General features: G+C 46.3%; 1 pseudogene across 1 annotated transcript in view; it reads right to left on the bottom strand.

The window, feature by feature from the left end:
* The window catches only part of LOC144121178 (neprilysin-1-like), a 76423-nt pseudogene extending 50180 nt beyond the window's left edge, over positions 1-26243 (bottom strand). Inside the window, exon 1 of the transcript XR_013312559.1 lies at positions 26040-26243. The product of XR_013312559.1 is annotated as a neprilysin-1-like (transcript). The remainder of the gene's footprint in view (positions 1-26039) is intronic.
* Between the last annotated feature and the right edge of the window lie 553 nt (positions 26244-26796).

Below are 26796 nucleotides of genomic sequence, written 5' to 3'. Positions count from 1 at the left end.
CTGGTGACTCACCTCATATGTAATTTATCTAAAAAAGCACAATCTTTATCATATATTGTCACAGATGGTGCACTGACACATGAACTACCGCTTTTTCTTATATGATAGGCTTCAGCCAATTCTCGGGCAAGCGTGTCAGTACTCCTGCACAAGATGCAGGTGCCTTGGAGCGTTGCATCACACAGTTTTTTTGCTTTCTGTTTTATGTCGTTATCTTTTTTGCACTCACTGATGTGCGCCGGCAGGAACGAACCGGTATCGGTAAGGTGTACATTGGGCAGTCGGGCCGATGTGTTAATGAGCGGCTAAGGGAACACAGTTTGTCTTTGAAGAACGGTACCGGTTCGCACCTGTCGGCGCACATCAGTGAGTGTGGAAAAGATAACGACATAAAACAGAAAGCAAAAAACTGTGTGATGCAACGCTCCAAGGCACCAGCATCTTGTGCAGGAGTACTGACACGCTTGCGCGAGAATTGGCTGAAGCCTACCATATAAGAAAAAGCGGTAGTTCATGTGTCAGTGCACCATCTGTGACAATATATGATAAAGATTTTGCTTTTTTAGATAAATTACATATGAGGTGAGTCACCGGTGCCTTCTGTGTGCTTTTCCCGGGTTCTGGCCGGCACGTGGCTCTGATAACTATCCATTCTTTTTGGTATTAATGTCATGTACTTTTTCTGGAATAAAACAGTTGAAAGTTGCGCTCTGTCCTGTCTACCTTGTCTTTTTGTGTCGTCTTTCTGTGCGCATAAAAGAAGTCTGAACCCATAAACCAACCAACATGATAAGCAGTAGCGCAGCTTCTGGCCACATATTTGTGGTCTCGAATATGTGGAAGAAACCGCTAATGCATGTGTTAAAACTTATGCCGCGCATTGAAGAAGCACTAGCGGCCGGAACTGACGTGAACCCTTCCACTGCGGTGTCCCTCGTATTTCGCGATACTGCTGCAGCTTCGGGACGTATAAGATGTGAAATTAACCGAGGATCATGTAATGCCACTGTTCAGAGCACTGCGCTGTTTCATCGTTTTCTGTGGCACATATTTACGGCCCTTTTACAAATACTCTTCGCTGAAGTCGCATCCAGCCGCGCTCAAATTGGGCTTTCCCGAAGTTCTGCGCGTCTCCCAGGTTGCCTATTCTGCCCGGCCTTCTATTTCTCTATCTCATTTGTATGCACGAAAGAAGGAGCGGAGCCTGCAGATTCTTAAGATGATTGCACATTGGGCTGAACAAGAAATGCGTATATATTTCGCACCGTCAGCTGATAAAGGCTCGTCGTTATGCGGAGAGCGCGGCCTTTTGCACGGAATGACGTCATCGTCATGTGACCGGATGCGCAGCTGCGCAAGCTGGAGCGGCGGCGGAATCCATAGACCTTGGCGCCAGACCTGCACCCCCTCCCCTCTTTCCCCATATACAAATCTCGTCTTCGTTGTCCGCATAGATTGGCGTCATTACATAGCAGCGTCACGTGACTAAGTGTCATCCGTCACGTGGCACATTAAATGCATCACATGACGGTCTCATCTGATTAATAAGTAATGATTTTGGATAAGTCATGATACTAAGCCTATTTAATAAGAAAACCCTCCGAACTTATTCCCTTCCCGCATTATCTCTTCCTCATCTCCGCCACGTATGCATCTCACGTTCCAAATCGGGTCATACGTGAACCCCCTTCAATGTTTTTCTCTTACGAATTTTTTTTTCCGTGTTCCCTCTCGTTCCCTGCTTAAACGACGAGAGTGAGTAATTGAGCTGATTTCCAATCGTGCGTGCTGAAAATATTCTCGAAAATTACTGAATATTGTGTACCTTCCCTGCAGCTCACGTTTTTTTTTCCCGCCTTTCCCACTTGGTTAATTGCCATCCTTTCCTTATCAGCTGCACTACCTTTCCCTCCCGCATGTGCTTCATTCTCTCTCCAACTTTATTCCCGAGCTGCCCTAAAAAATGAAACGTTTCTGTTTTTATTATTTTCTTCTCCTGCCGCCTCTTTTTTCCTTTTAATTTAGTAAGTGCGTACTGCGAGGATAACAAAAATAAAACACCTTTTTTGCTTCCTCGCTCGTTTTTCGCACTTCCGCCGTCAATTCCCTCACTGCGATTTCGCCCGCCGCCTGCCGTTACACTACGTTCAAGAACAAAAGAAGACGGGCGTTATTTCGACCTCTTGGTTTTTGTTATTTTTTTGCGGGCGTGCAAAGAATCTGGCACAGACTCGCACTTTTGCATTTCACATTCCCGTTATCACTGTGACCCGCTTTCTATTTCCTTTTTTTTTTCGAGAAAAAAAAAACAACACAACGCACCGCAGGTATCTGCATATCTCGCACACTTCCATTCGAAACCTGCTCGCGTGCGCTCGGGCCGTTAGCGAGCTGCTTCGTGCCCCAGGCAAGCTCCCGAATTTGTTCTCCAGGTTTTCGAGCTGAAAGCAGGTAAAAATATACATTTAAGAAGATTATTCTAAAGCGGGTTCGCACATGCAGACGTTATGCTTTCCGCGGAACGACGTTCTGTCCCACCCCCCCTGCCTCGCAATCATTCCCGCAGAAACTGCTGCAACAGTGCTCTCTGCACACATTGCGATGTTTTTGTGCGCGCGCGCGTGTGTGTGTGCGTTGTATTCATACCCATCCATCTGTACACATCTTACCCTTTAGATATTTTTTGAACTTCTTCGCCAAGCGGAGAAAAGTTTTTCGCTCGCGTTTCATTTTTAAAGGTGGTCCGGAACCCTGCTTTTCATTGTTTAATTTTTGTCCCTTTCAACAACTTTCGGGTCGGCAGTAGAGCACAAGGCGTGCCTTGCTCCTAGCGGTCGCCGCAAAAAAAAAAAAAAGAATAGTAAGAAAAGAAGCCGGGGAGATTGCCTTGCGGCGTGTTTCCGCTGTTTTCCGCATGCGTGACGTTAATGAGAAGAGCGACTCAAACTTTGTTTTTTTGTTTTCCTGCTTTCGGGGCTACTCTCTCAAAATGAGTTTTGAAGGGGAGAACTGCTTACAAAGAAACTTTATGAGGAGAAAACACGGCGTTCGCGTACGAACTCGGGTGATATATGTAGGAAGGAAAAAGAGGAATTCGAGCGGCGATGCTTTGAAAGTAACCCGCAATATACACACAAGCAATGAAGTTGCGCCGCTGAACTTTGGCAGAAGGTTGCTTTTCTGGATATCGAGGTTGCTTTTCATGCGTATAGTGTCATTTTAATTAGTTCCGACTAGTTTCTCGTCTTTGAATGCTTTCAGACTCTGTGTATCCAATTGTGGACTTGGCCAAGTGATAGCTTTCTGACAGCGTATGACGCTATTAATACTTATTTGTTTTTTCTCTTGTATGCAGCACGCGCAGTAGATAATATTTCGCAGAACTGCAAGCGGGACAACGCATGCTTCTACTTAGCTGTGGAAGCGCATCTTGCTATCTTAGTGCAGGTTTCTGGCAATATATGCTCAGTGTCGAAAACAAATGTCGAATAGATTATCAGTGTCTATCTAGTCCAGGAATTTTCGCCGTTAAAAGTTTTCACCAGCGCAAATTTCTCATGGCCACAATACTGTGCACAAAGTGCCATGATGAAACTTAATTTAAGCTTCCAGCCAATGGGGCATTTGGCTGCACTGAGCAATGCGTGCATGTATTTGATAAATTTTTGCGCAGAATTGTTTATCTCCCGCTTTATTTGTAATTAAAAAAACTTTATGGTGCGACTGAAAAGGTAGTATTCCCATAAGCCATTACTTGTTAGTTCAACTACTAAACCAAGACATATCTCCCTCACCCCCTCTCGCATCCTTCACAACGCCGCACTCCTTTCTTACTCTCCACCATGTACTCTGAAGATTGTTTTGGTTTGGTTTGTGGGGGTTTAACGTCCCAAGCGACTCAGGCTATGAAGGACGCCGCAGTGAAGAGCTCCGGAAATTTGGACCATCTGGGGTTCTTTTACGCGCACTGACATCGCACAGTGCACGGGCCTCTAGCATTTTGCCTCCGTCGAAATTGGACCGCAGCGGCCGGGATCGAACCCGCGTCTTTCGGGCCAGCAGCCGAGCGCCATAACCACTCAGCCACCGCGGCGGCCATGTACTATGAAGACTCAAGCCAACAGCCCCCTGCCACCCCTGAAGAAAGAACCGAGCCGGCTGCGAAACGTTAAATTTTAAAAGTTTTGGTCGGAGATGTCTTGCATTTTAATCTAAATTATCAAACCCAACTAGTCAGGCAATTCGGTCTAAGTGCTTAGTATTCAGTGTGTCCACGCAAACTTTGGGCTAGAAGCTTTGCCAAGAAGCACATCTAGACAATGCAAGGCATATCGGTGTTCAAGGCACACCTGAAGTTCACCCAGGAAAATAGGGAAACCAACGTCGTACCCCCCGTCTACGACTACGATGTCCGGTCACCGACCCACCGAAATGACGAAACATGATCAGCATGGCAGAACAATACATACAGTGATTGCCGTAGCATGATTAGCAAGAAAGAAATCGAAGCCTTCTTCGTTCGCTCACCGACACCTCGAACACAAGATGCCCAAGCTCCTAGAGTCAACAGATGTCTTCGCCAAAGGAACCGCCTCACCAGAAGCCGACAAACACCGCACCAAATAGATGAAGAAGTTGTCGGAACTACAGCACCGCCCCGACAAAGCTCCGCCGGACCATTTCTGACCTGGTCGCCAACTTCTCTACTGGCGAAGCTTCAGTTCTATAGCCAAGGGACCCCCCCACCCCGTCCCCCCCGAACGCGAGAGAGAAATAAATAAAATAAAAATAGATAAAAATAAAAGCAGTGCACCATAGAAGTAACTATTAATTAGCAGCATTTTCGCATTTTTATTAAAGTGAAAACACTGCCACACTTACGGTACTGAGTAAAAATAATATTACGAATGGGCAGAAAAATGAAACATCAGAAAAAAGTATAGTTGTGTTGGGGTTAGTGGCTCATAAGCATTATCACTATGCTCAAGGTATCAGAAAATTGTTTCGTGCAGAATTTTATAAGAACGGGAGAAAAAAAAAACAAAGGTGATGTAGAGGAACTAAAAAGTTAGTTGAACACCTAGTGATAACAAAGGGAAGAAGCTTCAGAAGTGCCTAATAGTTCTAGCTTTAAAGAATGTCGAGTAACCTCAACGACCTTCCTTGGCTTGGCAACAATCTGGAGGCTCCCAACAAATCCAATAAACACCTCAGCCTTCTTCTCAGGAGTATCACATAATAGAGCGAAGCAGAATATCAAAATTTACAGTTTCTCAAGAACACCTGCTTCTTTTGAAAAGCTAAAAACACAAGACATGTTAACAATGGCATTATCACCTAACAGCAGCATTGGGTGAAAAGAAATGCATTCATTATAAAATTGAGTAAAGTGCTTCTTTATTTGTTTTCTGAGTCTTCAACATGAGAATAAAATATGGTTTAGTGTCCACATCTTTCGCAGAGAGGCTTTGTGTTGTTTCGTAAGTAAAATGTTAAGCGTAAGGTGTGTGTGCCCAATGCGGAGACGACATAAAATTACTTCTATAAAGCGTTCCTGGTGCTACAGGCTTTCCATTCACATAGGACGGGCTTTACAAAGTGCAGCTTCTTGCTAATCTTGTTGTCCCATGAAGCCTGCCATTATTTTGCTCTCAGTTTATTTTGTACAAACTTCAAGCAGTGTTCAAGCAAGAAAGATAGATAGCTATAGCTAGACAGATAGGTATATGCTTGATGCCATACCCTTTCTATCACGCTCTCAGTTAGCAGCGTCCCTATGCGGCAGCCGCTGTCAGCCATTGCTTCCGGTGCCACATCAGCGCTCTGCTAGCCAGTATATATAGTGCCACATCATCCAGTATGTTCTAGACACTGCACCACCGGTGCGTCCCCTGCGCCCGGAGCAATCGATGTCACGGGGTCTAAAGCCAGCTTCTCCCATGCACCGTGGGTCCTTTATTTTCAACGCGGACCCTACGGTGGTAAGTTACTCACACGCGCTGCAACCCGAAAGGCGGCGTACGCTAATGCACCGGCGTTCAGTGAGTGCTCAAACACCTACGCCACTGCGTGTGTGAAAGACTGCTGCCGATGCTGCTATTCCGCTTGCGCTGCAAAACTCTGCAAGCTTCCAGCTGAGCGGTTTTGTGGCGGAATTTTTCCGCTACCGCTGAGTCTCGCTACGCGCCTAAAGCCAACATAGACATTCAGGAAAATCTCTATGCGTCGGCATACGCCACCGCTTGTGCGAGAATTTGTGGTTTTATTATTACAGCGATATCAGAGTGAGGGAGAGGGTGCACTGAAGCGTGTTTGAGGTTGAGTGCAGTACTGCTATGGCTGCATCTTCGTCGAGCCGAAAGAGAACGGAAACTTTTATTTCCTTGTTCTGCTAGAGAGTTTAACTTGCACGGTCGACTTAAATTTGGTGGTCGATATGCACTGCAATAAGTCCCGCGTAGCACACATGGTAAAGGACGGACCGCTGACGCATACGGTGCAGAACATTTTATGTAACAGACTCGATCGAAAGCGCCAAGCCGACACGCTCTGGCATCATGCGTGAAGTGGCCGGACGTGCTCCTCACAATTTGCGCAGGCATGCAGGTTCGCACGGCTGCGCCCGTCCTCTCAGCATCATCCGGTGCTGTAGTCGGCTGGAAAGAGAAGAAGCTTATTTCTTGATACTCAGCAGAAATGTAGATACCTTCGGACTCCTTCCTCGCGCAGTCATCGGAACCAACTGGTTCGTGAGAAGACTTCGTTAGAAATATCAGAACCGGGTGCTTGAGCAAAGACTTTTGGCAATATTTAAAAACAGGCTTTTTGATATATATACCGATGGTTTCGTGGTACTGCAGTTGCTGTGGCTGCAGACATACCAACAAAGACCAACCATGCTAACAAGTATGTAGTTAAGCTAAGCTCTAATAGTCATCTTTTAACTATTTCAGGTAGGCGTCTGGCTGTGGTTAGACAGTTGTAGGTGGCCATTCGTTACAATCACAAATATTACTACTTTTTTAATAGAAAGCTGTTATACCTTGGGTTTAGCCACGTAGGCCTGCATTCTACCGTGGAATCCACAGCGTCAGCCGTAAGACCTTCATTACTTATGAATTAATTTTATTTAACTTATTAAAATTAATTTAATTTAAATAAGTTACGATGGAAACCTTGGCAGGCGGCCTGATGGATGGCCTAGTGGCTTGGGAGGCTATGGCGAGGGCAAAGGAATGCGCAGCTTGAGGTTTATATGGCTAAACTATACCTATAACAACTTTCGCTATGTCGTGCGCTAAGCCGGTAAGCCTAGCTCCACGAATTTTACAATTTCTAACACGCAGTTCTGTTCGAAACTGCGATGAAACAAATTCCTCCTCTCAACGCGCGCCAAACCGAAACCATGCGGCCTGATGAATGCACGCGGCCACATATATATGTCGCATATGCCTATATGCGTGTACCTGTCGTAATTTACACTCTATGGCGAATGCAACAAGTCACAATGAATGAGGTTTGTGCGCTTAGGTGAACATAACCACGTGAAAACTACCTTCCAAAAGCAATTTAGCATGTGCAAGATTTCCTCTCGAATGAACGCTCCAGCACCTGGCGGAACGGCCACGGGCGGTACTACAATTCATCCCCCCCCCCACACACACACACACCCTTCAACGCTACCGTCATTATTCCTGCACTGTTTACCACGTTGTGCACTGCTTCATTTCACTGAGTGTTAGGTAGGCCTGGAAAGCATGAAAATAGAAGCGCACGTGAAAAAAAAAGACGGAAGACTATTCATTGTTCTGGTAATCAGTGACTCTCTTGAACGACTGTCTTACGCTGAATTATCTACATTCAGCGCAAGACAGAATGCTCGGGGAACTAACTTTTCTCTCATGGATCTTCTTGGAATTTCATTCCATTCCATTTTTTTTTAAAGAGAAGAAGAATCGCGCATAAAACTTGCGTTTTCAACTTATGTATAATGAACTGGTTCGTGTTTACAAGACGCAGCACACTTTTAATGCTTGGGAATATGAAAAAGAAAATCTTCACTCTGCTCGCTCTGCCCGCTCACAGGGAACGCCCCTCTTACAGGCCCAACCCCATTCATCATCGGAATAATAATGGGCTTCGATCTGCCCATCGCTATAAGCAGCTGTTTTCAATAACATCTCGTAAGTTAAACTGAGCCGCGATGAAACTTCCTTCAGTTTCTACGGCGGGGGAAAAAGTGCACATAATGCATCGCAAACCCTGTGATTACGGACAGCAGGCTTGCTCTTAAACAAACAAAGTATTAAAAGCAAGAAAAAAAAGCAGGAACCATATCCAGATAAAATTTCAAGATTGTGCGCTCCACGCTCGCAATCTGGGTACAGCAGAGGTTCACTAAATGTATACAGTTCTCATTTGCACGATGTCTTCGTTCGCTGAATGCAGCGAGCGCATTCGAAATACAAGTGCTGCCTTTACTGAACCGAGAACATTCGAAACACTATAAATGCGTCCCTAAATACTTGCGCTTCAATTAAGGCTACATCCGAAGTTTTTTCGTCACGGAAAACAAAAAACAAAATATCGAAAAAGAAAGATAATCGCAGCATTCCGCAAACGCATTACCTGCACGCCATGAACGGAGATAGCTAATGCAAATGCGGCCTAATATTCCCAACCGAGGGACCCGGAGCCGGGGAAAGCGTGTGGGATTGGTATATAGCACGTCTTCATCCAGCCCGGAGCCAACCGGGCGCAGGCAGAAACTCCTCGGGGCCAGTCCGAGCGCGCAATCTCGAGGTCTCGGGGGCTCACAGAGAGTGCGAGCCCGTCTCGGTGGCGTCGTCGGTCGAGCTTCGTTGAATAGGCCTGCCGCCGCTCTACATGCGCACGCCGAAAGAAAGGCAGCTCCGGCGAGGCCAATTTATCGCGGTGACTATACGCTCCGTGGCCGGGAGTCCTATTAGAGCGTTCAAGACGGGACTCCCGCTGCGCCTGCAGCGATGCGCTGGTGAACGCGACGGGCTTTACTTTGGGACACGCCGCAGCTATCGCATTTGGCACTACCTACATCGTATGTGTGTGTGGGTTTTGGACTGTAAGATTCCGCCACGGACTCGGTGTTTATACTCTTTCTTTATTATTCGACTATCGATCGACAAATCGGCTTTAAAGAAGCCAAAAATTTGTTACAGAAATGCAGAGGTCGGATTAAGAATGGTCTTATCAATGCACGTGATGTTCAATAATAATAATTGGTTTTTTGGGGGAAAGGAAATGGCGCAGTATCTGTCTCATATATCGTTGGACACCTGAACCGCGCCGTATGGGAAGGGATAAGGGAGGGAGTGAAAGAAGAAAGGAAGAAATAGGTGCCGTAGTGGAGGGCTCAGGAATAATTTCGACCACCTGGGGATCTTTAACGTGCACTGACATCGCACAGCACACGGGCGCCTTAGCGGTTTTCCTCCATAAAAACGCAGCCGCCGCGGTCGGGTTCGAACCCGGGAACTCCGGCTCAGTAGTCGAGCGCCCTAACCACTGAGCCACCGCGGCGGCTCACGTGATGTTGACGATTTTATTTTAATGGAAGAAGGGAAGAGAAACAGCTTCCTCCATCCGTGGGAATAGAAAAGAATGAATGAATGAATGAATGAATGAATGAATGAATGAATCTCAGCCAAAGACTGCCACAGAAAACGAGTTTAGCCTGCACACGGGTTGGGTCAACGACCTCGTTTTTTTTTATCCGAGCATTTCGTCCTAGAGGAAGCCGAGCATTGTGCTTGTGTGCTCTCAAATACGGAAAATCAGCACAAAGGTTTCTAGTTTGCGCGGCTGACGCCGCTTGCCAAGTGGCGCTGAACGCTCAAATTAAATGCGGGAATTTCGAAGTTTTAGTGCATCCCATCAATTTTCTCAGGAAGTCGGAAGTAGTTGGTGTGAGAGCAAGAAGCATTTTATAGGTGCGATTTTGTAGCATTTAAAGCAAGGAGGAAGAATCTCCCATGGTAATCACAATGTTAGCGCAGAACCTCACAGTACCCTTTAGTTTTCTCAGAACTGCAAGTTTAAAATATCCATATTGTGTCAGGTTGCGTTCGCTATTATCGGCCAACAGATGGCGCCAGTTGCTGATGTCCAGGAAGTCCGGGTATGGGGCAAATCGGTGGGTGCCGGCGACACCAGAATCGAGCCCCGCATCTTCCGCATACGAGGCGGGTGCTCAAACCGCTAGGCCACCATTACTGTACGCATGCACGTAGTGCTGGCGGGACCAATGGCTCAGTCTGTATAATTGTGGAGTTCGAATTAATCGAGTTCAAATTGATGAGATTTCACTGCACCATCAGCGGCCATCTTTACGGCTCATACGTTTGTGCACAGTAATTGTGCAAGCTTCGTCAGAAAATATACACGCTGGACTTCGCGTGATGGAGTTCTTGTATCACCCCTCGGAACCCCTGAGCTCTGGAGGTGTAAAGACGATAGCTATTCCTTTTCACGCACAAAATATTAGGTGCTGGTGATGCAAAACGAGTCGTGCCGAACGGCCCAGAAAGAACACATAATGACCCGCGAATTTTGGGGAAAAGCTGTATTTTGATATGGAAGCTCACGCCCGCCGTTGGTTAGGTGTTGAGATATCTGACGTGTCGCGGAGGTCGCGCGACCTGCTCTGCTCGTCTCGCGACGGGCGCGCGCCGAGAGACGTGAAGTGTTCACACAAGCGAACTCAATTTGCGATTCGCTCCCCACCCCGCCGCGGTGGCTCAGTGGTTAGGGCGCTCGACTACTGATCCGGAGCTCCCGGGTTCGAACCCGACCGCGGCGGCTGCGTTTTTATGGAGGAAAAACGCTAAGGCGCCCGTGTGCTGTGCGATGTCAGTGCACGTTAAAGATCCCCAGGGGGTCGAAATTATTCCGGAGCCCTCCACTACAGCACCTACTTCTTCCTTTCTTCTTTCACTACCTCCTTTATCCCTTCCCTTACGGCGCGGTTCAAGTGTCCAACGATATATGAGACAGATACTGCGCCATTTCCTTTCCCCCCAAAACCAACTATTACTATTATTATTATTATTATTATTATTATTATTATTATTATTATTATTATTATTATTATTATTATTATTATTATTATTATTATTATTATTATTATTATTATTATTATTCGCTCCCCGAAACCTTCTCGTACGAAAGAGATTTGCCGGGTGAGGCCAGGCAATATGGCTGGTGATATGTAATATGTGATATGGCTGGTAATATTGCTGGTGACAGGCAATACGTGCGTGTGTAATATGTATTTATAAGCTCATAAAGATGCAATGCTGCAAAGACTGACCCGGAGGTGGAGTGTGCGCCCGTGCTTACGGACACGCGAATTAGCTAGCCACGCAAGATATATTTTGGTTGGTTGGCTGGTTTATGGTTTAACGTCCCAAAGCGACTCAGGCTATGAGGGACGCCGTAGTGAAGGGCTCCGGAAATTTCGACCATCTGGGGTTCTTTAGCATGCACTGACATCGCACGCAAGATATATTTTCCCCCAGTGAAACGCTCGCGGCGAATGGTGGCGCCGAACTTCAGTTTGCTTCTTCCCGTTCCCATGACGTGTGCACCTCGCCATAAAACATACTGCACCTCTACAGCCTCGTGTAGAGAAGAGGCCAGTGACACAGACGCGTCATGAAACGACGCGTAGTGAGCATAGCCCAATCGCGAGAAAGACAACCGGTAATCGTCGATCGGAAAATTACTTGAAGCAATTGCCTAGATACCACAAAAGGCGGCATGTCTATGCCCGTATGACACGTCGGCTGTATTCTATGTTGAACAAAACTCCGATTTCTCTCCAAGCTCCATGTTTTTTCTGGCTGTCTGGTTAAACACAATAGAAAATATTTTAAGGCGGAGTTTCTTACCTGTACGGAAAATTCCATGGCGGAGACGCGAGACTTCCCGTTAAATAAAAAAAATTGGCGGAGACACTTACGCTCCTCCTTAAGGGTGTGACGCGAGATCATAGTGGGTTAATTACCATATGTGCAGAAGTTTATTCTCTACATTCATAGGTCCCTGGGAGTCCTCATACCACTCCTGGTGCAGAGGTGCAGCAATTAAACGATGCGCCACTGCCCTGCGATGGAAGGTGCTGCCCCCTGTGGGGCTTGTGCGATTCAGGTTGCTCTTCCCGAGCTACCTCTCGCGACCAATCAATAATTAAACTGCCTCCTGCCACGGCGCGCAGTTTGCTTACAATCCATTGGGCAGGTTGTAATGACGTCACAAGGTTATGTGAGTTAGGTGGTCCACCTGCCTCCTATACTCCATCTCATAAGTTCCTTGCAGCGCTATGGAAGGTACAGGCATCCTCAGCCAATCAAGAGAACGCGTTAAGCATGTTCCTCCTCCTCTGCTCGTCGTCTGCTCGCGGCGTACACAGATATGCTTAGAAAAGAACCGAAACCGACGCTGCCAACGTACCATAAGCGTATGTATGCTTACGCATGCTAAACGCAAGCTAAACGTAAGCATTTTCCGGTATGCTACGCCGTTCGTTGCATTCGTGTTTTTAGTTCAGCGTATGCAAACAGACAAGCAACAATAAGCTCAGCCCAGTGGCGCCATCTGGTTGTCAGAACAGAAACCATTTTTATTAATAAACCGTTCCTGCTTCGAAGTGGGCTGCCATTTTGGAAACGGTGTTTCAGCGTACGCAAGGGCCGCGCACGCTAAACTCGGAAAATTGCGTAAGGAGAGCGTACGTTAAGGCTGGTTATTAATTAGCGTTTGGCGCATGCTCACTTTAAAGCACGCTATCCCATATACCCACATGTATTTTTTATACCGGACTATATTCTGCAGCGTCGGAATGTCGCCCATGCACTAATCGCAGCTTCGGTAGTGCTGCATGTAACTACTGAGATGGAGTATACAGCTGGTTTCTGTGGGGATTTTTCGTGGATTTTTCGCTCAAGGTCAACGACGCCGACACCGCGGATTTTCTGCGACACGAGCTGCTTAGCGCTGTCGCTATGGTGTCATTTCCCACGGCGCTGCGGATTGGCTGAGGAGTTCTGTGACACGATGTTCCGTCGCAAGAAATCGGTCAGCGAGAGGCTGCTCCGAACAAGCCACTGGCGACTTGTTTGGGTCTCCCCCACCACCACGAATCGGCTTAAGCATGTGACGCGATCTCGCCGACTCGACAAAGTGCGCTGGATCGCGGCGTAGTGAAGATTAAAAGGCGCACGACAGTGGCTTTACCACGGATCTAGAGCTAGTATAAGCCCATGTGGACGACGACAGCAGCGGGGAAAATTCCGTACAGTGTTCGCAATTACCTTACTTTCCCTTCTACTTCCTTCCTTTGTTTTGTTTGGTGGTTACTATGTGCTCGTTGTAAAATCGCGTCAAATGCTCGTTTCCCAGTTCCTGAAGATTTGTGCAGCAAAATAAAGCGTAGCTAGCTATGAACTCGTCTCTGCGTCTAAACATGCAAGTTTATCTTGTTTCATGCGTGTATGTGTAAGTGCGTCCAACGCGAAGGGGCGCAAGATTACTTCGACAAAAGGTTCTTGGTATCTGCATGACCGCCGTCCTGCTTAAATAGGCTTTTCGATGTGCAGCCTGTTGTCTGCACATATAGTCGAATACAACTCAAGTCTGCAGTGAAGCTGCGCCTACATTCAAGACCGCCCAACAGAATTGCCCCGAGGCAAAAAGTAAACTGCTGTTAATTTTTTTGCTGTAACTTAAACATGAAGCTCATCACGAGACGAAATTATAAGCTCAAGAATTTTGATCTCTCTGGCTTTTCTGACATAGCCAAACACTAAAACAATGATTTTGTTCACTGCTGTGATTGGTCCACGGAGTAAATACAGGACGCTGCGGAACGTGACCAACAGTTGCCGATTGCTGTTTATTTTTTTTTTCAAATTGTATCCCACTAAAGTTTCACTTCGCTCTCATTTTACTGTGCACTGACTTCATGCAATATCGCCAGAAGTAAAGATTAAACATTTCTTTTGCAGACGAATTCTTCTGTGGAGGCACAAGAGGCACAAGAGGCACATATCAGTACAAGAGGAGTCACCTAAATATATTGTAGGCTAAGACTGATGGGGGCTTTGTTTCCTTAAAATCAGTTTACCGAAGTACATAAAAGCTTTCATTCCCTTTTGTAAGAAGGGTAGAAAAATTTTAGAGTCTCGCATACAATCACCCAACAAGACCGCGTCTAGTCAGCGTCGGGCTGAACAAAGTCATCCAGGATCAGCGAGTCCAGCAAGACCAGACACGACGCGACGGTGCGAACAATAAACCGGCTCCCGTTTCTGCTTGCGCCACGTTAATCCGATTCGGAAACGTGAAGAGGATTAAGTGCAGCTTACCGGAGGTGTAGCTAGTAAGCATCCCCCTTGCTAGAGAGTTAGCCCGACTCGCTACCGTTCACATGAGCCTGAAAATAGTATTTTTTTTTACCTGACAGAGCTGCTTAATCTGACTCCGTTGAGTTTAATTTGTAAGTTAATTCCCTTGCATTATACAGGGTGTTTCACCTAAAACCTAACACAATTTTTAAAAATAGGCTTCTTGAGTTAGATGAGCGCTTTTTCCGGCAAAGCATTGTCAGCGGTGCTAACTAGCAAGCTGGATAACTAATATTGAATAGTTAACTTTTTAACTATTACTAGTAGACTCCTTAGTTACTAAGATGAGTGTAGCTCACCATAATTAATATTCACATCAGTTTTTAGAATTTGGGAAACGCGGTTACCCTCGGCGCTGTGTCCCAACAAACTTTGGCTATTTCGACGTCCGTGCACTGGAGAGGTTGCTTTGCCTGCAAGCTTCTCGAAAGCGCATGTCATGTGCTGCGATGTAGCCAGAATTAGTTGGGCCACAGCGCCTAGGGTAACCGCGTTATCTAAATTCTAAAAGCTGATATGGTTATTAATTACGGTGGGCTACACGCCTCTCGATAATTAACGACCCTAATGGTAATGGCTCAAAAGATAACTATTCATTATTAGTTAATCAGCCTGTTAACACATCTTGACTGTATTCTGATGTGGTACACCTCTGGCAATGCTATGCCAAAAAAGCGTTTTTCTAACTAAAAAAAACAACTATTTGTAAATATTGTGTAAAGTCTTAAGTGAAACACCCTGTATATAGGCCACATCACTTGGATACTTTAAATAATTGCTTTAGCTGTAACATGACATGTTCTTCGAAATTAATGAATTCTCTAATTCACCTTACTTGTAGACGCCCTACTCCAGCCGCATGTACAGTGTTGTGCGCGTGTGCTTTCCCTTCTTTTATGGACTCAACACGCGTGCAACCTGTATATGTGTATTATTGTGTACATAGTGTATTTGCGTATGTTACTCTCCCCCTATCCTTTCTTACTGTCCCCTCGCCTATTATTTCGTTTCTTCATTCTGCCTGCTATCCTTTATTTCCGCTGCGCCAGCTCAGGTGCCTCCGTAGTGACGGCAGATGCCGAGGCTAGCAAACATCTTTTCCTTCCTTTTTATTTGTTTCTTTTTTATTTTTAATAAACCCTACAACTACTACTACCTTAATTGTAAAAACAATTGTCTTGTTGATTAATACTGATAAATATAGAGGACGTTAAAAAAAGCCGTATACTTACGCCTTCAAGAGCTCGCCGAAGGAGGGTTACTGCCTTACTTTTCGCACTGCCTGACCTCAAAGCAAGATCGCGGATCGCATAGGATCCGCTAACCGGGATGCTCGTCCTCCAAGGTTGCACGCGATCGATGTCCACTCGTGGAAGCCTATCTAAGGGCTCTTAGTAAACGGGAACTGAACTGCGCACCCGTACATAAGCGACCAGCAAATCCCCTGGCGGTCAAGGGCGCGCACCTATCAACGGTGGCGGCGATGAAGAATTGAGGAGGACGAGAACATGTAGTGGGCGGCGTTTACTCGGATGAACACGACCGCAATATGCGAAGTTAGCCGTTTTCTCTATTTGTGTGCACCTTGTGTTCCTGCCGTTGCTCTGAGTTCTGCATCGCACGCATCGCATCGCTGCGTGGGCTTGAGGTCGCTGAAGTTGCAGGCTGCAGTTCTTTGCGAGAACTTCGTTGTCGAGATCGGGAACAGGATCTATCGTAAGGCTGGCGCAAACGTAACGAATCCAATATGCCAGGTGTTTCAAGGAAGGTGATCACTAATTTTTAAAAATAAGTTTTTTTTGAGGTAACGAGAAGCAATTTGCGGCATAGTAATATGAGTGTTGGCGGACGTCAAAAAACAGGCGAATCATCTTTACTAGCTAAGTGATTAACTAAATTCTAATAGTTAACTTTTTAACTATTAGAAATAGGCACCTGATTGCAATTATAGATTTGTAGCCGGTCGTTAGTAATAGCCATATCAGTTTTTAGAATTTTGAAAACACCATTACTCTCGCCGCTGTTGCACGACAAAATTTGGGTAATGCGACTAGTTATGACCGCTGGAGGGGCTGCTTTGCCTGCATAATTTTCGAAAGTGTGTGTATTTTACCACGATGTAGCCAAATTTTGTGGTGCCACAGCAGTGAGAGCTAGTTGAGATGACTTGCCTCTTTTTTGACGTCCGCCAACGCTGGCATTACTATGTCGGAAAAAGATTCTCTTTACCTCAAAAACCCTATTTTTAAACACGAGTGATCAGCTTCCCTGAAACACCTGGTATACCAACGGCCAATAGAGGCCTTCAACGTCCGGTCGGCGGTATAGTTTTCATTTTTGCTCACTCCATTCATATCACTTCATTTCCATCCCATTTCATTTATTCTATTTCATTTGATTGCTCAACTAGCAATCACGGAGTCAACGTTAGCGACAGTTTGCGTCACAAACGGTGTCTCGTACTTTGGCTGGTGAAGTTATGTCTGAGTTTACGACAATCTTCGGGTATTTCGTCATCAGAGAGTACCAGCGTTTGAATCAAAGCAGCGGGAAAAAGTTTTTCAACTTCTAATACAAATCTCCCAATAAATTCAGCTTTCGTCGCCGGCCAAGGGACAACAAACTCACGAAATGCCGTACTATCGGATTTTGCTAAATATATATATATAGAATTGTCCTCAATGTCATTTTAAAAGGACGCCAATGAATAACTGAACTCGATATGTGTCGAAAGATTGCGGCATTTTAATGACAAAGACGCTACTCTTACTGAAAGCGGAGCTCTTATGAGCTAGACAAGGCCAGAAAAAGTGGTATACGGTTTTAACGTAACTAAACCGAGTAGACGAGCGAAAGCATGCGTTTAGCCTGGTTGGCTCATGGTTTCGGTTTGCTGCGTCGTTGGCACGTCTGGAGAGGATATTAGTTTCAGTTCAAGCTCTGACCGAAGTAAAATCACTACTCCTCGAGAGACTCGGAATACCCCCGAGTCAGCAACACTAGGACCGCAACACTAGGACCGCCTTCCCGCCATTTTCGGAAATTGTGCAGCAGGAGCGCAGCGGATTTGGACCTGCCAAGTAAGTGTATTTTCATGAATTGTATAGCATGCTATCAATCAAGCATGGACAAAAATAGGTTGGTTAGGCTATGTATTTACCATAAAAGCGAAAGCAATGATCTGTCCGCGCGCAATTTACTTTTGTCGGAGAAAAACTGGCTTGGGACACATGTGTCCCTATGTACCATAAGGGAAGTCCGGTTGAGCTTTCGATTCGTTCACGTGAGTGTGGCTGGCACCCTTTCGCGCTCGCAAATTGTGGCGTAACAAAATTTATAGGTATTTCTCTTTCGTTTCGTGTGTGTCTGTTAGATATTTGCTTTCCTTTTTGTAAGCGTTGCTTCTTGTCCCGCAGGAGGATGTCAGGAAAACGGCGAAAATTTTTAGTGCCGGAGGAAGAGATACACCAAATCTTGTTCGCCGACGACAGCGACGATGAGAGCGCATTACAACATGACTGTGAAGATTTGGACTTCTTGGAGGAAGACGTAGATAACGTTGCGACAGAGATTGACATTGAGCACCCGGATAAACCAGGGTCTTCAAATCCCTCGAGTAAACGCATCAGGCGAAGCGGTTCTCTTCCGACGTCGACTGCGTCCAGCCCTACTGAGAGGCACGGGATGAAAACCATAAAAGAAATGACGTGGAAAAAGTGCCACAGAGCCAAGAGATTTACAGATGACACCGACGTGGAGTACGGGCAAGTGCAGTGCGTACCAGAGCAAGATGAAGGCGGAGTCGTAACACCACTTGCGATTTTTTCTGCACTGATGAACCTCGACAAGCTTGTTTCTGACGTACTCGTGAAAGAAAGCATCCGTTACACACAACAGAACGACATAGCTTTCACAACAACAAACGAAGAAATGAAAGCATTTTTGGGAGTCGACTTCGTCATGAGCTACCACGTGTTGCCAGCTATCAGAAACTACTGGTCGACGCTCCCTGACCTTGGCGTGCTGTTCATTGCCAGTGTGATGCCTCTTCATCGCTTTGAGCAGCTTCGCAGTGCTCTGCACTTTGCGGATAACGACTCTCAGCCCAGCAGAGAGGATCCCAACTTTGACAGGGCGTTCAAATGTGTTGTGTGTTGTGTTGTGTTTTATGGAACATAGGCAATTGAGGCCATCATGCGCCAAGAACAAGGTATAGGAAAAGTCTTTTGTTGAATATTATAGAAATGCAAGAATAATCCTTGCTCTAGCGGCCCTCAAACATTAATGTTACCCAGTGAACGCATGCACAAATTTTATAAATGGCTACTAGTAAAAGCTTTAAAGAGGGCCGGGTAACCTCAGTAGCCTTCCTTGGCTGCGGAAGGACATCGAGGCTCCCAACCAATCAAAATAAAAGCCTCAGCTTTCTTCTCAGGCATGAGAAATTGGCTGAGGTGTACTAAAATTCAAACAAACCAGTGGGTAAAAAGTTTAGAGTTTCTTGAGAAATCCCGTTTCGTTAAGAAAGCTAAAAACACATGATATATTAACAATTGCATCGTCTCCTAAAAGCAGCGCGGGATGAAAAGGAATGCATTTATTATAAAATTCAGTAAAATATGTTTTTCTTATTTCTTCCAGTTCCACACAAGATAATAAAATATGGTTAACCGTGAGTTCATCTCCACATTGTTGGCAAACAGGTTTGTCTTGTTTTGTTAGTAGGAAGTTGTGCGTAAGGTGTGTGTGGCCTATTCGGAGACGGCATAAGATCACTTCCTTGAAACGTTCTCGGTGCACACAGGACTTAAATTCACCTAAAACTGGTTTTACCAATTTAGTTTATTTTTGACCTCATTGTTCCAAGCCGACTGCCATTTTTTTCTTAGTTTCCTTGCTACTAATTTCATGCAATCGTTAAACGGCATATTTACTTTCATTATTTCCTTGCCACGAGCTTTACCAGCACACACATCTGCTCTCTCATTGCCTTTTATTCCCACATGACTCGGGACCCAGCACAGTTTTATATTTTGTCCTTGAGCTATGGCAGTTACTATGTTGTGTATGATGTCACCGACCAGAGGGGAGCTTGCATTTTTAAAATGGAGAGCTCTAAGTACACTTAAGGAGTCTGTGTAGATAAAAGCATTTTTGAGGCTCTCACTTAGTATTTTTTCTATGGTCATCCATACTGCGTAGCACTCCGCGGTGAAGATGGAGGAACACTGTGGTAGTCTTACTATTTGCTCCGAATTCCCCCGCACCACTGCGCTTCCTACGCAACTATCTGTTTTTGATCCATCAGTATAAAATTCTGTAAAACTACTGTATTTTTCTTCAAGGGCACGGAATTCTTGTAATATATGTTGCTGTGGAGTTCGCTTTTTACGGAAATGTGCAAGAGTGAGGTCACAGATTACAGGAAAATTGAACCATGGAGGCAGTGGACCACGTCTTCGAGCAACGCCAGGTAATGCATCCATTAGACCGAGGTTCTTGCACACATCTTCAAAACGCAGGAGAAGTGGCCTTATTGCTAATGGTTTGTTGTTAAATAGTGTTCTAGATGGGCACTTTGTGACTATTTGGTGACCGATATGTTTAGGCAGTGAACGGATTTTTAAAACGTACGAGCAAGTGAGCATGGTTCTTCTCTCTGTAAGCGACGGCTCGTTGGCTTCCACATAGACTGTTTATCGGTGACGTCCTCTATGCACCGGTGGAAAGACGCAAGCCTAAATTGTGTATTGGGTCTAGCCGTTTAAGGTACGATTGCCTCGCTGACCCATAAACTATGCATCCGTAATCTAAAGTAGAACGTACGACAGAGCGATGAATCCGTAAAATACAAGTCCTATCGGCGCTCCAATGTTTTCGTGAAAGTACTTTTAGTATATACAGAGATTTAGAAGCTTTCTTTTTGAGTATGTTTATGTGTGGTAGGAATGTGAGCTTTTTATCATAAGTCATTCCTAGAAATTTGTGCTCATCTTTAATTGGTAGTGGGACTTCATTTAAATACAAGGAGGGATCAGTGTGCAGTCCTCTTCTAAGCGAAAAAAGAATAGCTACTGACTTTTGCGTGGAAAACTTGAAACCGTTTCTGTCTGCCCATGTTGTTAGTTTATTTACTGTCATCTGTATTTGCCTCTCACACTATGAAATGCTAGAGGATGTGCAAGCAATCTGGAGATCGTCGACGTAGACAGAATACATGATAGACTTTGGGATTATTTTTGCTAGGGAATTCATTTTTACCATAAAAAGCGTGGTGCTTAAAATGCACCCCTGAGGCACGCCGTTCTCTTAAACGAAAGTTTTAGAAAGAGTGGCACCCAGGCGTACTTGAAATGAACGGTTGGTCAAAAAGTCACTCAAGCATTTTAGCATTCTACCATGGATTCCGAGGTCTACAGGGCGTTCAAAGTGCGACCTCTTATCAACCATTGCAACGAGGCGTTTCAAGCGGCGCTTTCACCGACGAAGCGTCAATCCATTGACGAGCATATGATAAAATTCAACGGCCACAACATCATGAAGCAATACATAAAAAACAAGCCAATTTGCTGGGGATTCAAGATGTGGTGCCATTGTGACTCAGAGACAGGTTATCTGACATGTACACTGGGAAGAAGAGTGAAGGTGCTGTCATGGGGCTCTGAGAGTCTGTCGTGTTGCAGCTCACTGACGTACTGAATGGTCTTGGTTGCGAATTTCTTTTCGACAACTTTTTCAACTCTCCAGCCTTGCAAGTGGGGCTTTCAGACCGCAACATCAAGGCCTGTGGAACGGTGCGTGCGAACCGAAAGAGCATGCCAACCAATTTTCCCAGCGACAAGGAAATGAAAAGAGGTGACATTGCATCTTTTAATGCCGATGGCATTTCATGTGTAAAATGGACGGACAACCGGGCCGTTATGTTGCTCTCCGACTTCATCTCCCCAGTCCAAACCTTTCTTGTAAAGCGGCGATGCGCTGAGAGAAAAGAAAAAATTGATGTGCGTTGTCCTTTGGTTGTAGACGAATACAACAAATCCATGGGCGAAGTTGACCTGATGGCTCAAAAGAAGGTGACATATGAAGTGGACCGGCGAGCAAAGATCAAATTTTACCTCAGTGTATTTTTTGATCTTCTCGGCATTGGAATGAACAATGCCCACATTTGCTACACAAAGCTTCAAGCGACAAATACTGATATGCCTGCTATGACCTCACTTGAATTTCGGCAGGCTGTAGCACGTTCGCTTATCGCCACTTTTTCTAGTCGGCGACGAGGAATTACAGGACTTGTGCAGACGCAGAGGCGCATCAAGACTTTCACGCAGCCCGTAGCACCAGTACATCAAATGGCCAAAAATGACTTACGCAAGCGCTGCGCACCCGCCGCGGTGGCTCAGTGGTTAGGGCGCTCGACTACTGATCCGGAGTTCCCGGGCTCGAACCCGACCGCGGCGGCTGCGATTTTATGGAGGCAAAACGCTAAGGCGCCCGTGAGCTGTGCGATGTCAGTGCACGTTAAAGATCCCCAGGTGGTCGAAATTATTCCGGAGCCCTCTACTACGGCACCTCCTTCTTCCTTTCTTCTTTCACTCCCTCCCTTACCCCTTCCTTTAAGGCGCGGTTCAGGCGTCCAACGATATATGAGACAGATACTGCGTCACTTCCTCCCCCCCCCCCCCCAAAAAAAATAGTTATTATTAAGCGCTGCGCAAATTCCGCGAATTCGAAGATTGAAAGCCGCACATTCAACTACCGCAGAGTTTGTGAAGTTCACTTGTGCTTTACAGCGGCAAGGAACTGTTTTCTGGAATTTCACAGCGCGAAGAAGTAAGGGCTATGACTGGAGAAAGTTGGCTCCCTTAAGGTACATAGGGACACATGTGTTCCAAGTCATAATTTTTTCTGTTTATAACTCATTGAATTATTCCCGTTTTTGTTGTTGGTTTAGAGCACATAATAAACGAAAAATATCGTTTATTTGATTTTCCCGTCCCTCGTTTTCTTGTGTACCCGAGAGGGTTCCCGTTTAACCATTATTGTTTCCTAAAATTGCAGTACCCTTGGCCTTTGATAGAATTTAGCAAAACATTCCCCCCCCCCCCTTCTTTCCTGCCGCCTTTCTTCAGATTTTTTTTATTGTCAGCGCACGCAGAAAAGCAACAAGAGCCACAAATCACGGGAGAAAACACCTAATACAGTGAGGTGCCGCAGATCCTGTATTTTGTGACTGGCCGCTTGTGCTGCTGTTCTAGATATTCGTTACGTCCTACCAATTAGTGGAAACCCAAACTTCGTTAGACGTCAGCGTATGCTCCCTACCTGCATTCAACGAATCGTGCTAGCTGACTTCAGCTGCGGCGCTAACCTTTTCATTGCGTAAAGCTGCGCGTTACCTCACATGCACGAACGAAGCGAAAGGCAAAACCTATCCGACAATTTCCAACTTTTTTCTATCGTTCTTTTACCTTTTGGAAACCAAGCGAACTGCGCCTTTTGTATTTGTTGCCAAGGCAACAAGCTAGACACGCGCCTGACAGCGTGTTGAGTGTGTGAATGCGTCTTAATGGACGGCACCATTCTTGGCCGCTAAACTAATTAAGCAGGAAAGAAAGAAAGAATGAATGAAGGAATGAAAAAAAGAAAGAGAAGGAGAAGAAGAAGCAAGCAAATAAAGATAAACATGCTACCGCCGCGGAATCTGAGCCAGCGAGAGAGCTCTGGTCGCCAAGCACGATGGAAGCTGCTGCGCACGGCAGCCTTCGGTCTCCCAGCTCGGTCGCCTGCGATGCGCTGCCAGCGTGGAAGCTCTACACTGTCGTCCGTCCGCCTCTATTCTCTTAATTGAATTGCGCGCCTGCTTCGACGCTGCCAGGGAGGAGGAGGCCATTGATAAGTTGAGTGGCCTCCTCCTCCGGGCAGTTGCAAACAGGGCGGATGCGACGGAATACGCGTGCCACATTTCGAGGCAGAGATGACAAGGCAAGCACTCGCTAATCTGAGGCAGCAATCGGTCGGTTTTTCTTTATTTCCTCCTTTCTTTTTGTTTCGAGTCTCAAAAGAACAACGCGAATAGTAAAAGCATGATTGTGGCGAAGTGATGAAAGCTTGGTTTATGGTTTATGGGGTTTAACGTCCCAAAGCAACTCAGGCTATGAGAGACGCGAAGTGATGAGAACTAGAAATTTTTTTTTCTGTGGTTGTCTGTATTCAAAACGGCAGAGTGAAGTAAGAACCTTATTCTATCCAGTCTCATGAAAATATTCTATTCTAAAGTATATTCTATTCTATCGCACGAAAGTGGCTGCATCAGCCGCCACATTTAACAGAGTTAAAGATGAGAAGCAGAAGAGAAAAAAGAAAATGGAATTGGATGCAAAAACTGCTGATTATTAGGTAAACAACCTTGCATTTTTCATGCTTCGTGCGAGCGTACGCGTATACATGTACTAATCAACAGATATGTTTTAAAACGAAGTGGGCGAATTCGTTTTCACTGATATTTTTTTAATTCATAGCTGCTTCGATAATATTTTTTTCAGTATTGCACTTGCACCTGACAGAAAGAGAAACCGCTATATAGCTCACAGCGCAAACAGCATAAGCTCTAAACAGGTAGCGGGCATCAGTTGTGCAGTGTCACGTCTCACACTTTGCTTAGTTGTTTTGTGCACGTAAGATTATATCTATCGTGTTTGATTCGAATTAAGTATCCTCAGCATTTCTTATGTATGCCTTGTTTTCGTATTTAGTTCGTGAGTACATCATGGTTTCTTTTATTCCTTCTGTAGTGCCTACTTTTTTCATTCGCGCACCTAGTCACATCTATTTTATCGGCCTTTCCCATAACGTCCCATTCTTGGCGCGAAACCTTTTTATTTGTGCGCATGATGCCGTATCACTTAACTTTGAGTAGTCTGTTTTGATGCAGCGAACGTTTTACACGAGCAGGCGCTGAGCAACCCTGAAGGTACAAAAAATAATTATGGTTTCCTACAAACTGCGAGAACCGCCGTGGCTAAGGCAGGCGGCAAAATGCGTCCCTTGTGACAACCGGGGCATCGACCATGTATGAAATCTTCCACCTCAGGATGCACGAAAACGGGTCCTCTAAGCCGTTCGACGAGACCCAAGAGAGCCATGAACATTGGCATACAAAGTACAATAAATTTATCGGTCTTAAAGGTCGATGAAATCAACAGGTCTCTCTTTTGTAGGCATGCGTTTTCAGCTGCATGCTATGTAGTAGCTTCAGCGCACGATAGTGGAATGCCGGCGCATTGCTGCAAGGGTCAATCCCGGGACAACAAATGCCATGGACGAGAATGAAAAGGTATAAAAGGTTCGTTTTAGCCCCGTTAAGCCATTCCTCTCTGTCACTGTTTTTCTATTGTCTTTTCCTTCAGAAAACAAGGTATAGATAGAGAACGTTTTTAAATATTTACGAAGTTCTTAACCTCGCTTTCGAAGCCAACATTTCCATCCCAGCTTGTGTTCAGCTGTTGGTTCACTCGCAGTTCCCACTCGTACGTTCAGTTTAACACGGAATTTCCGGCTGTTTTTAAAGATCAGGCTCTCTTGTTCGTTCATCATAAACTACATGTCACGGCACTTGTTAGTCAGAAATTTATAGCGTGTAAAGCGACACTAGGAATTTTAAGATCCGGAGGACGAACGTGGTATTTGCGACTAGGCTCGAACAGCACACAGCATTCACTTACGTATACACTCGTCTTACTGAGACGGTGCGTTCCCAGAATCCTTAATAGTGTGCGATGTACACGGTTCGCTGCACACGCTGTCAGCGCGTTCTCGCGATGCTGTGAAGCGTGCCTTCACTATGGACGCGCACGTGCCTTGCTAACCAGCGGTGCGCAATTTGTGCATCTGCTCGCGCAAAGGGTTCCCTGTACAACACCCGACCGACACAGCTTGCTGCATCCCGCGGAGGTTATGTAAAAAATTGAGAAAGCGCCACGGAAACATCGGCTTCGCTGCGTTTATGAGGCAGACTAGTGCGGAGGAGGATACGGTTTTTTACACCTCGTGAAGCTGAACTCAATTCAGGTCACGGTTCGGTTGTTTGGAGCCAAAAGCACACGATCTCACGATCCGCATGGAGCGAGCCACACTGCCGTTCTTCCAAGCTGCGTATACCAGAGCGAGCGACCCGACTGTTCTCGATGCAACTGACCAGACACCCGCGCGCTTATATAGAAGATGAAGCGGCGCTTATATAGAAGATGCAAGCTGCCGACGCTGCACCGTCAGATTGATGACAACGTCTGTGTGTCACCGAGCAGGACCACAGCGCCAAGACAGTGACTGTAGCCGAGTCATGCCGGTCGCATGGTCCGCATGTATGCAGCAACGCACGCTCCTCACTTCGACGACGACAGTGCATAGCCGCTGTGCAAGGGTCAAGTTCAAGCGTTCGCGGTGCACACAACTGGATGGTAACGCGCGAAACCGTGAAAACCGCACGCGCGCGCGCGCTAAGGGATGAGCAGCTAGAACGAAGCGAGTGTACGCTCTGGAAAGGTGCAGGCATGCGGGAAAAACAGCATGAGCTCGGAAGCAGGAGAGCCGTACACAGACCTGTGGTCGGGCGGCGTGAAGGTGATCTCCTCGTGCGGTGGCCGCTTGCCGTCGGCGGGCGACGATGCCATGTTGCGTGCAGGTGCGCTACGAGGCGGCGGCGCAGCAGGGCCCGGGCCGCAGTCCAGCGTTGCCGCGAGTGGTGCGCATCACGCCGCCGCTGCTGCACTGGCTCCACCGGCTCCGCTGCGGAGCGCCGGGATCGGACGCGCCGCGGTCGGCACCGGCGCCGGGCGCGAATTCCCCTCCGCCGTCGTGCTGGCGAGCGCCATCTCCCGGATGCGCAAGAGCCAGGGCGCGCGTGCGGGCGAGAGCGGAGCTCCTTCATCATACCAGTCGCGGAACTCAGCGTCGAAACCCGGCTCTTCCCGGTGGTCACCTTTCAAAAGTTAAGAAATGGTGGCGCCACCTATGGACTAGACAATCAGTTCATAGTGGCGCCCTGGAACTTTTTATTTTGTTTCTCCACTTTAATAGTGTTTCTGAGCAGCGTTGAGTAGTTCGTCGGAGCACAGGAGGTGGCGCGACAATCTGCTATTCTCAATGTTTTGATCCAAGCAGAGCGTCAGATTCTCACACTACGATTCTGTCGCTAATTTCGCAACTATTATCATCATAGAGCTCTGTGACAGAGAGAGTGTGTCCGTGCCTTGGCATTGAAACGGAGCGAGGAATAGGAGAAGAAAGGAAGAGTAAAGAAAGTCGGACCACGGCGGTGTTGAAAGGATGCGCTTGAAACGCTGGGGCCTACGGGCTC

The sequence above is a fragment of the Amblyomma americanum genome, chromosome 2, assembly GCF_052857255.1.
Source record: "Amblyomma americanum isolate KBUSLIRL-KWMA chromosome 2, ASM5285725v1, whole genome shotgun sequence".
Taxonomy (NCBI): domain Eukaryota; kingdom Metazoa; phylum Arthropoda; class Arachnida; order Ixodida; family Ixodidae; genus Amblyomma; species Amblyomma americanum.
The sequence above is the reverse complement of the archived record's forward strand: the minus strand, read 5'-3'. Positions and strand labels throughout refer to the sequence as shown.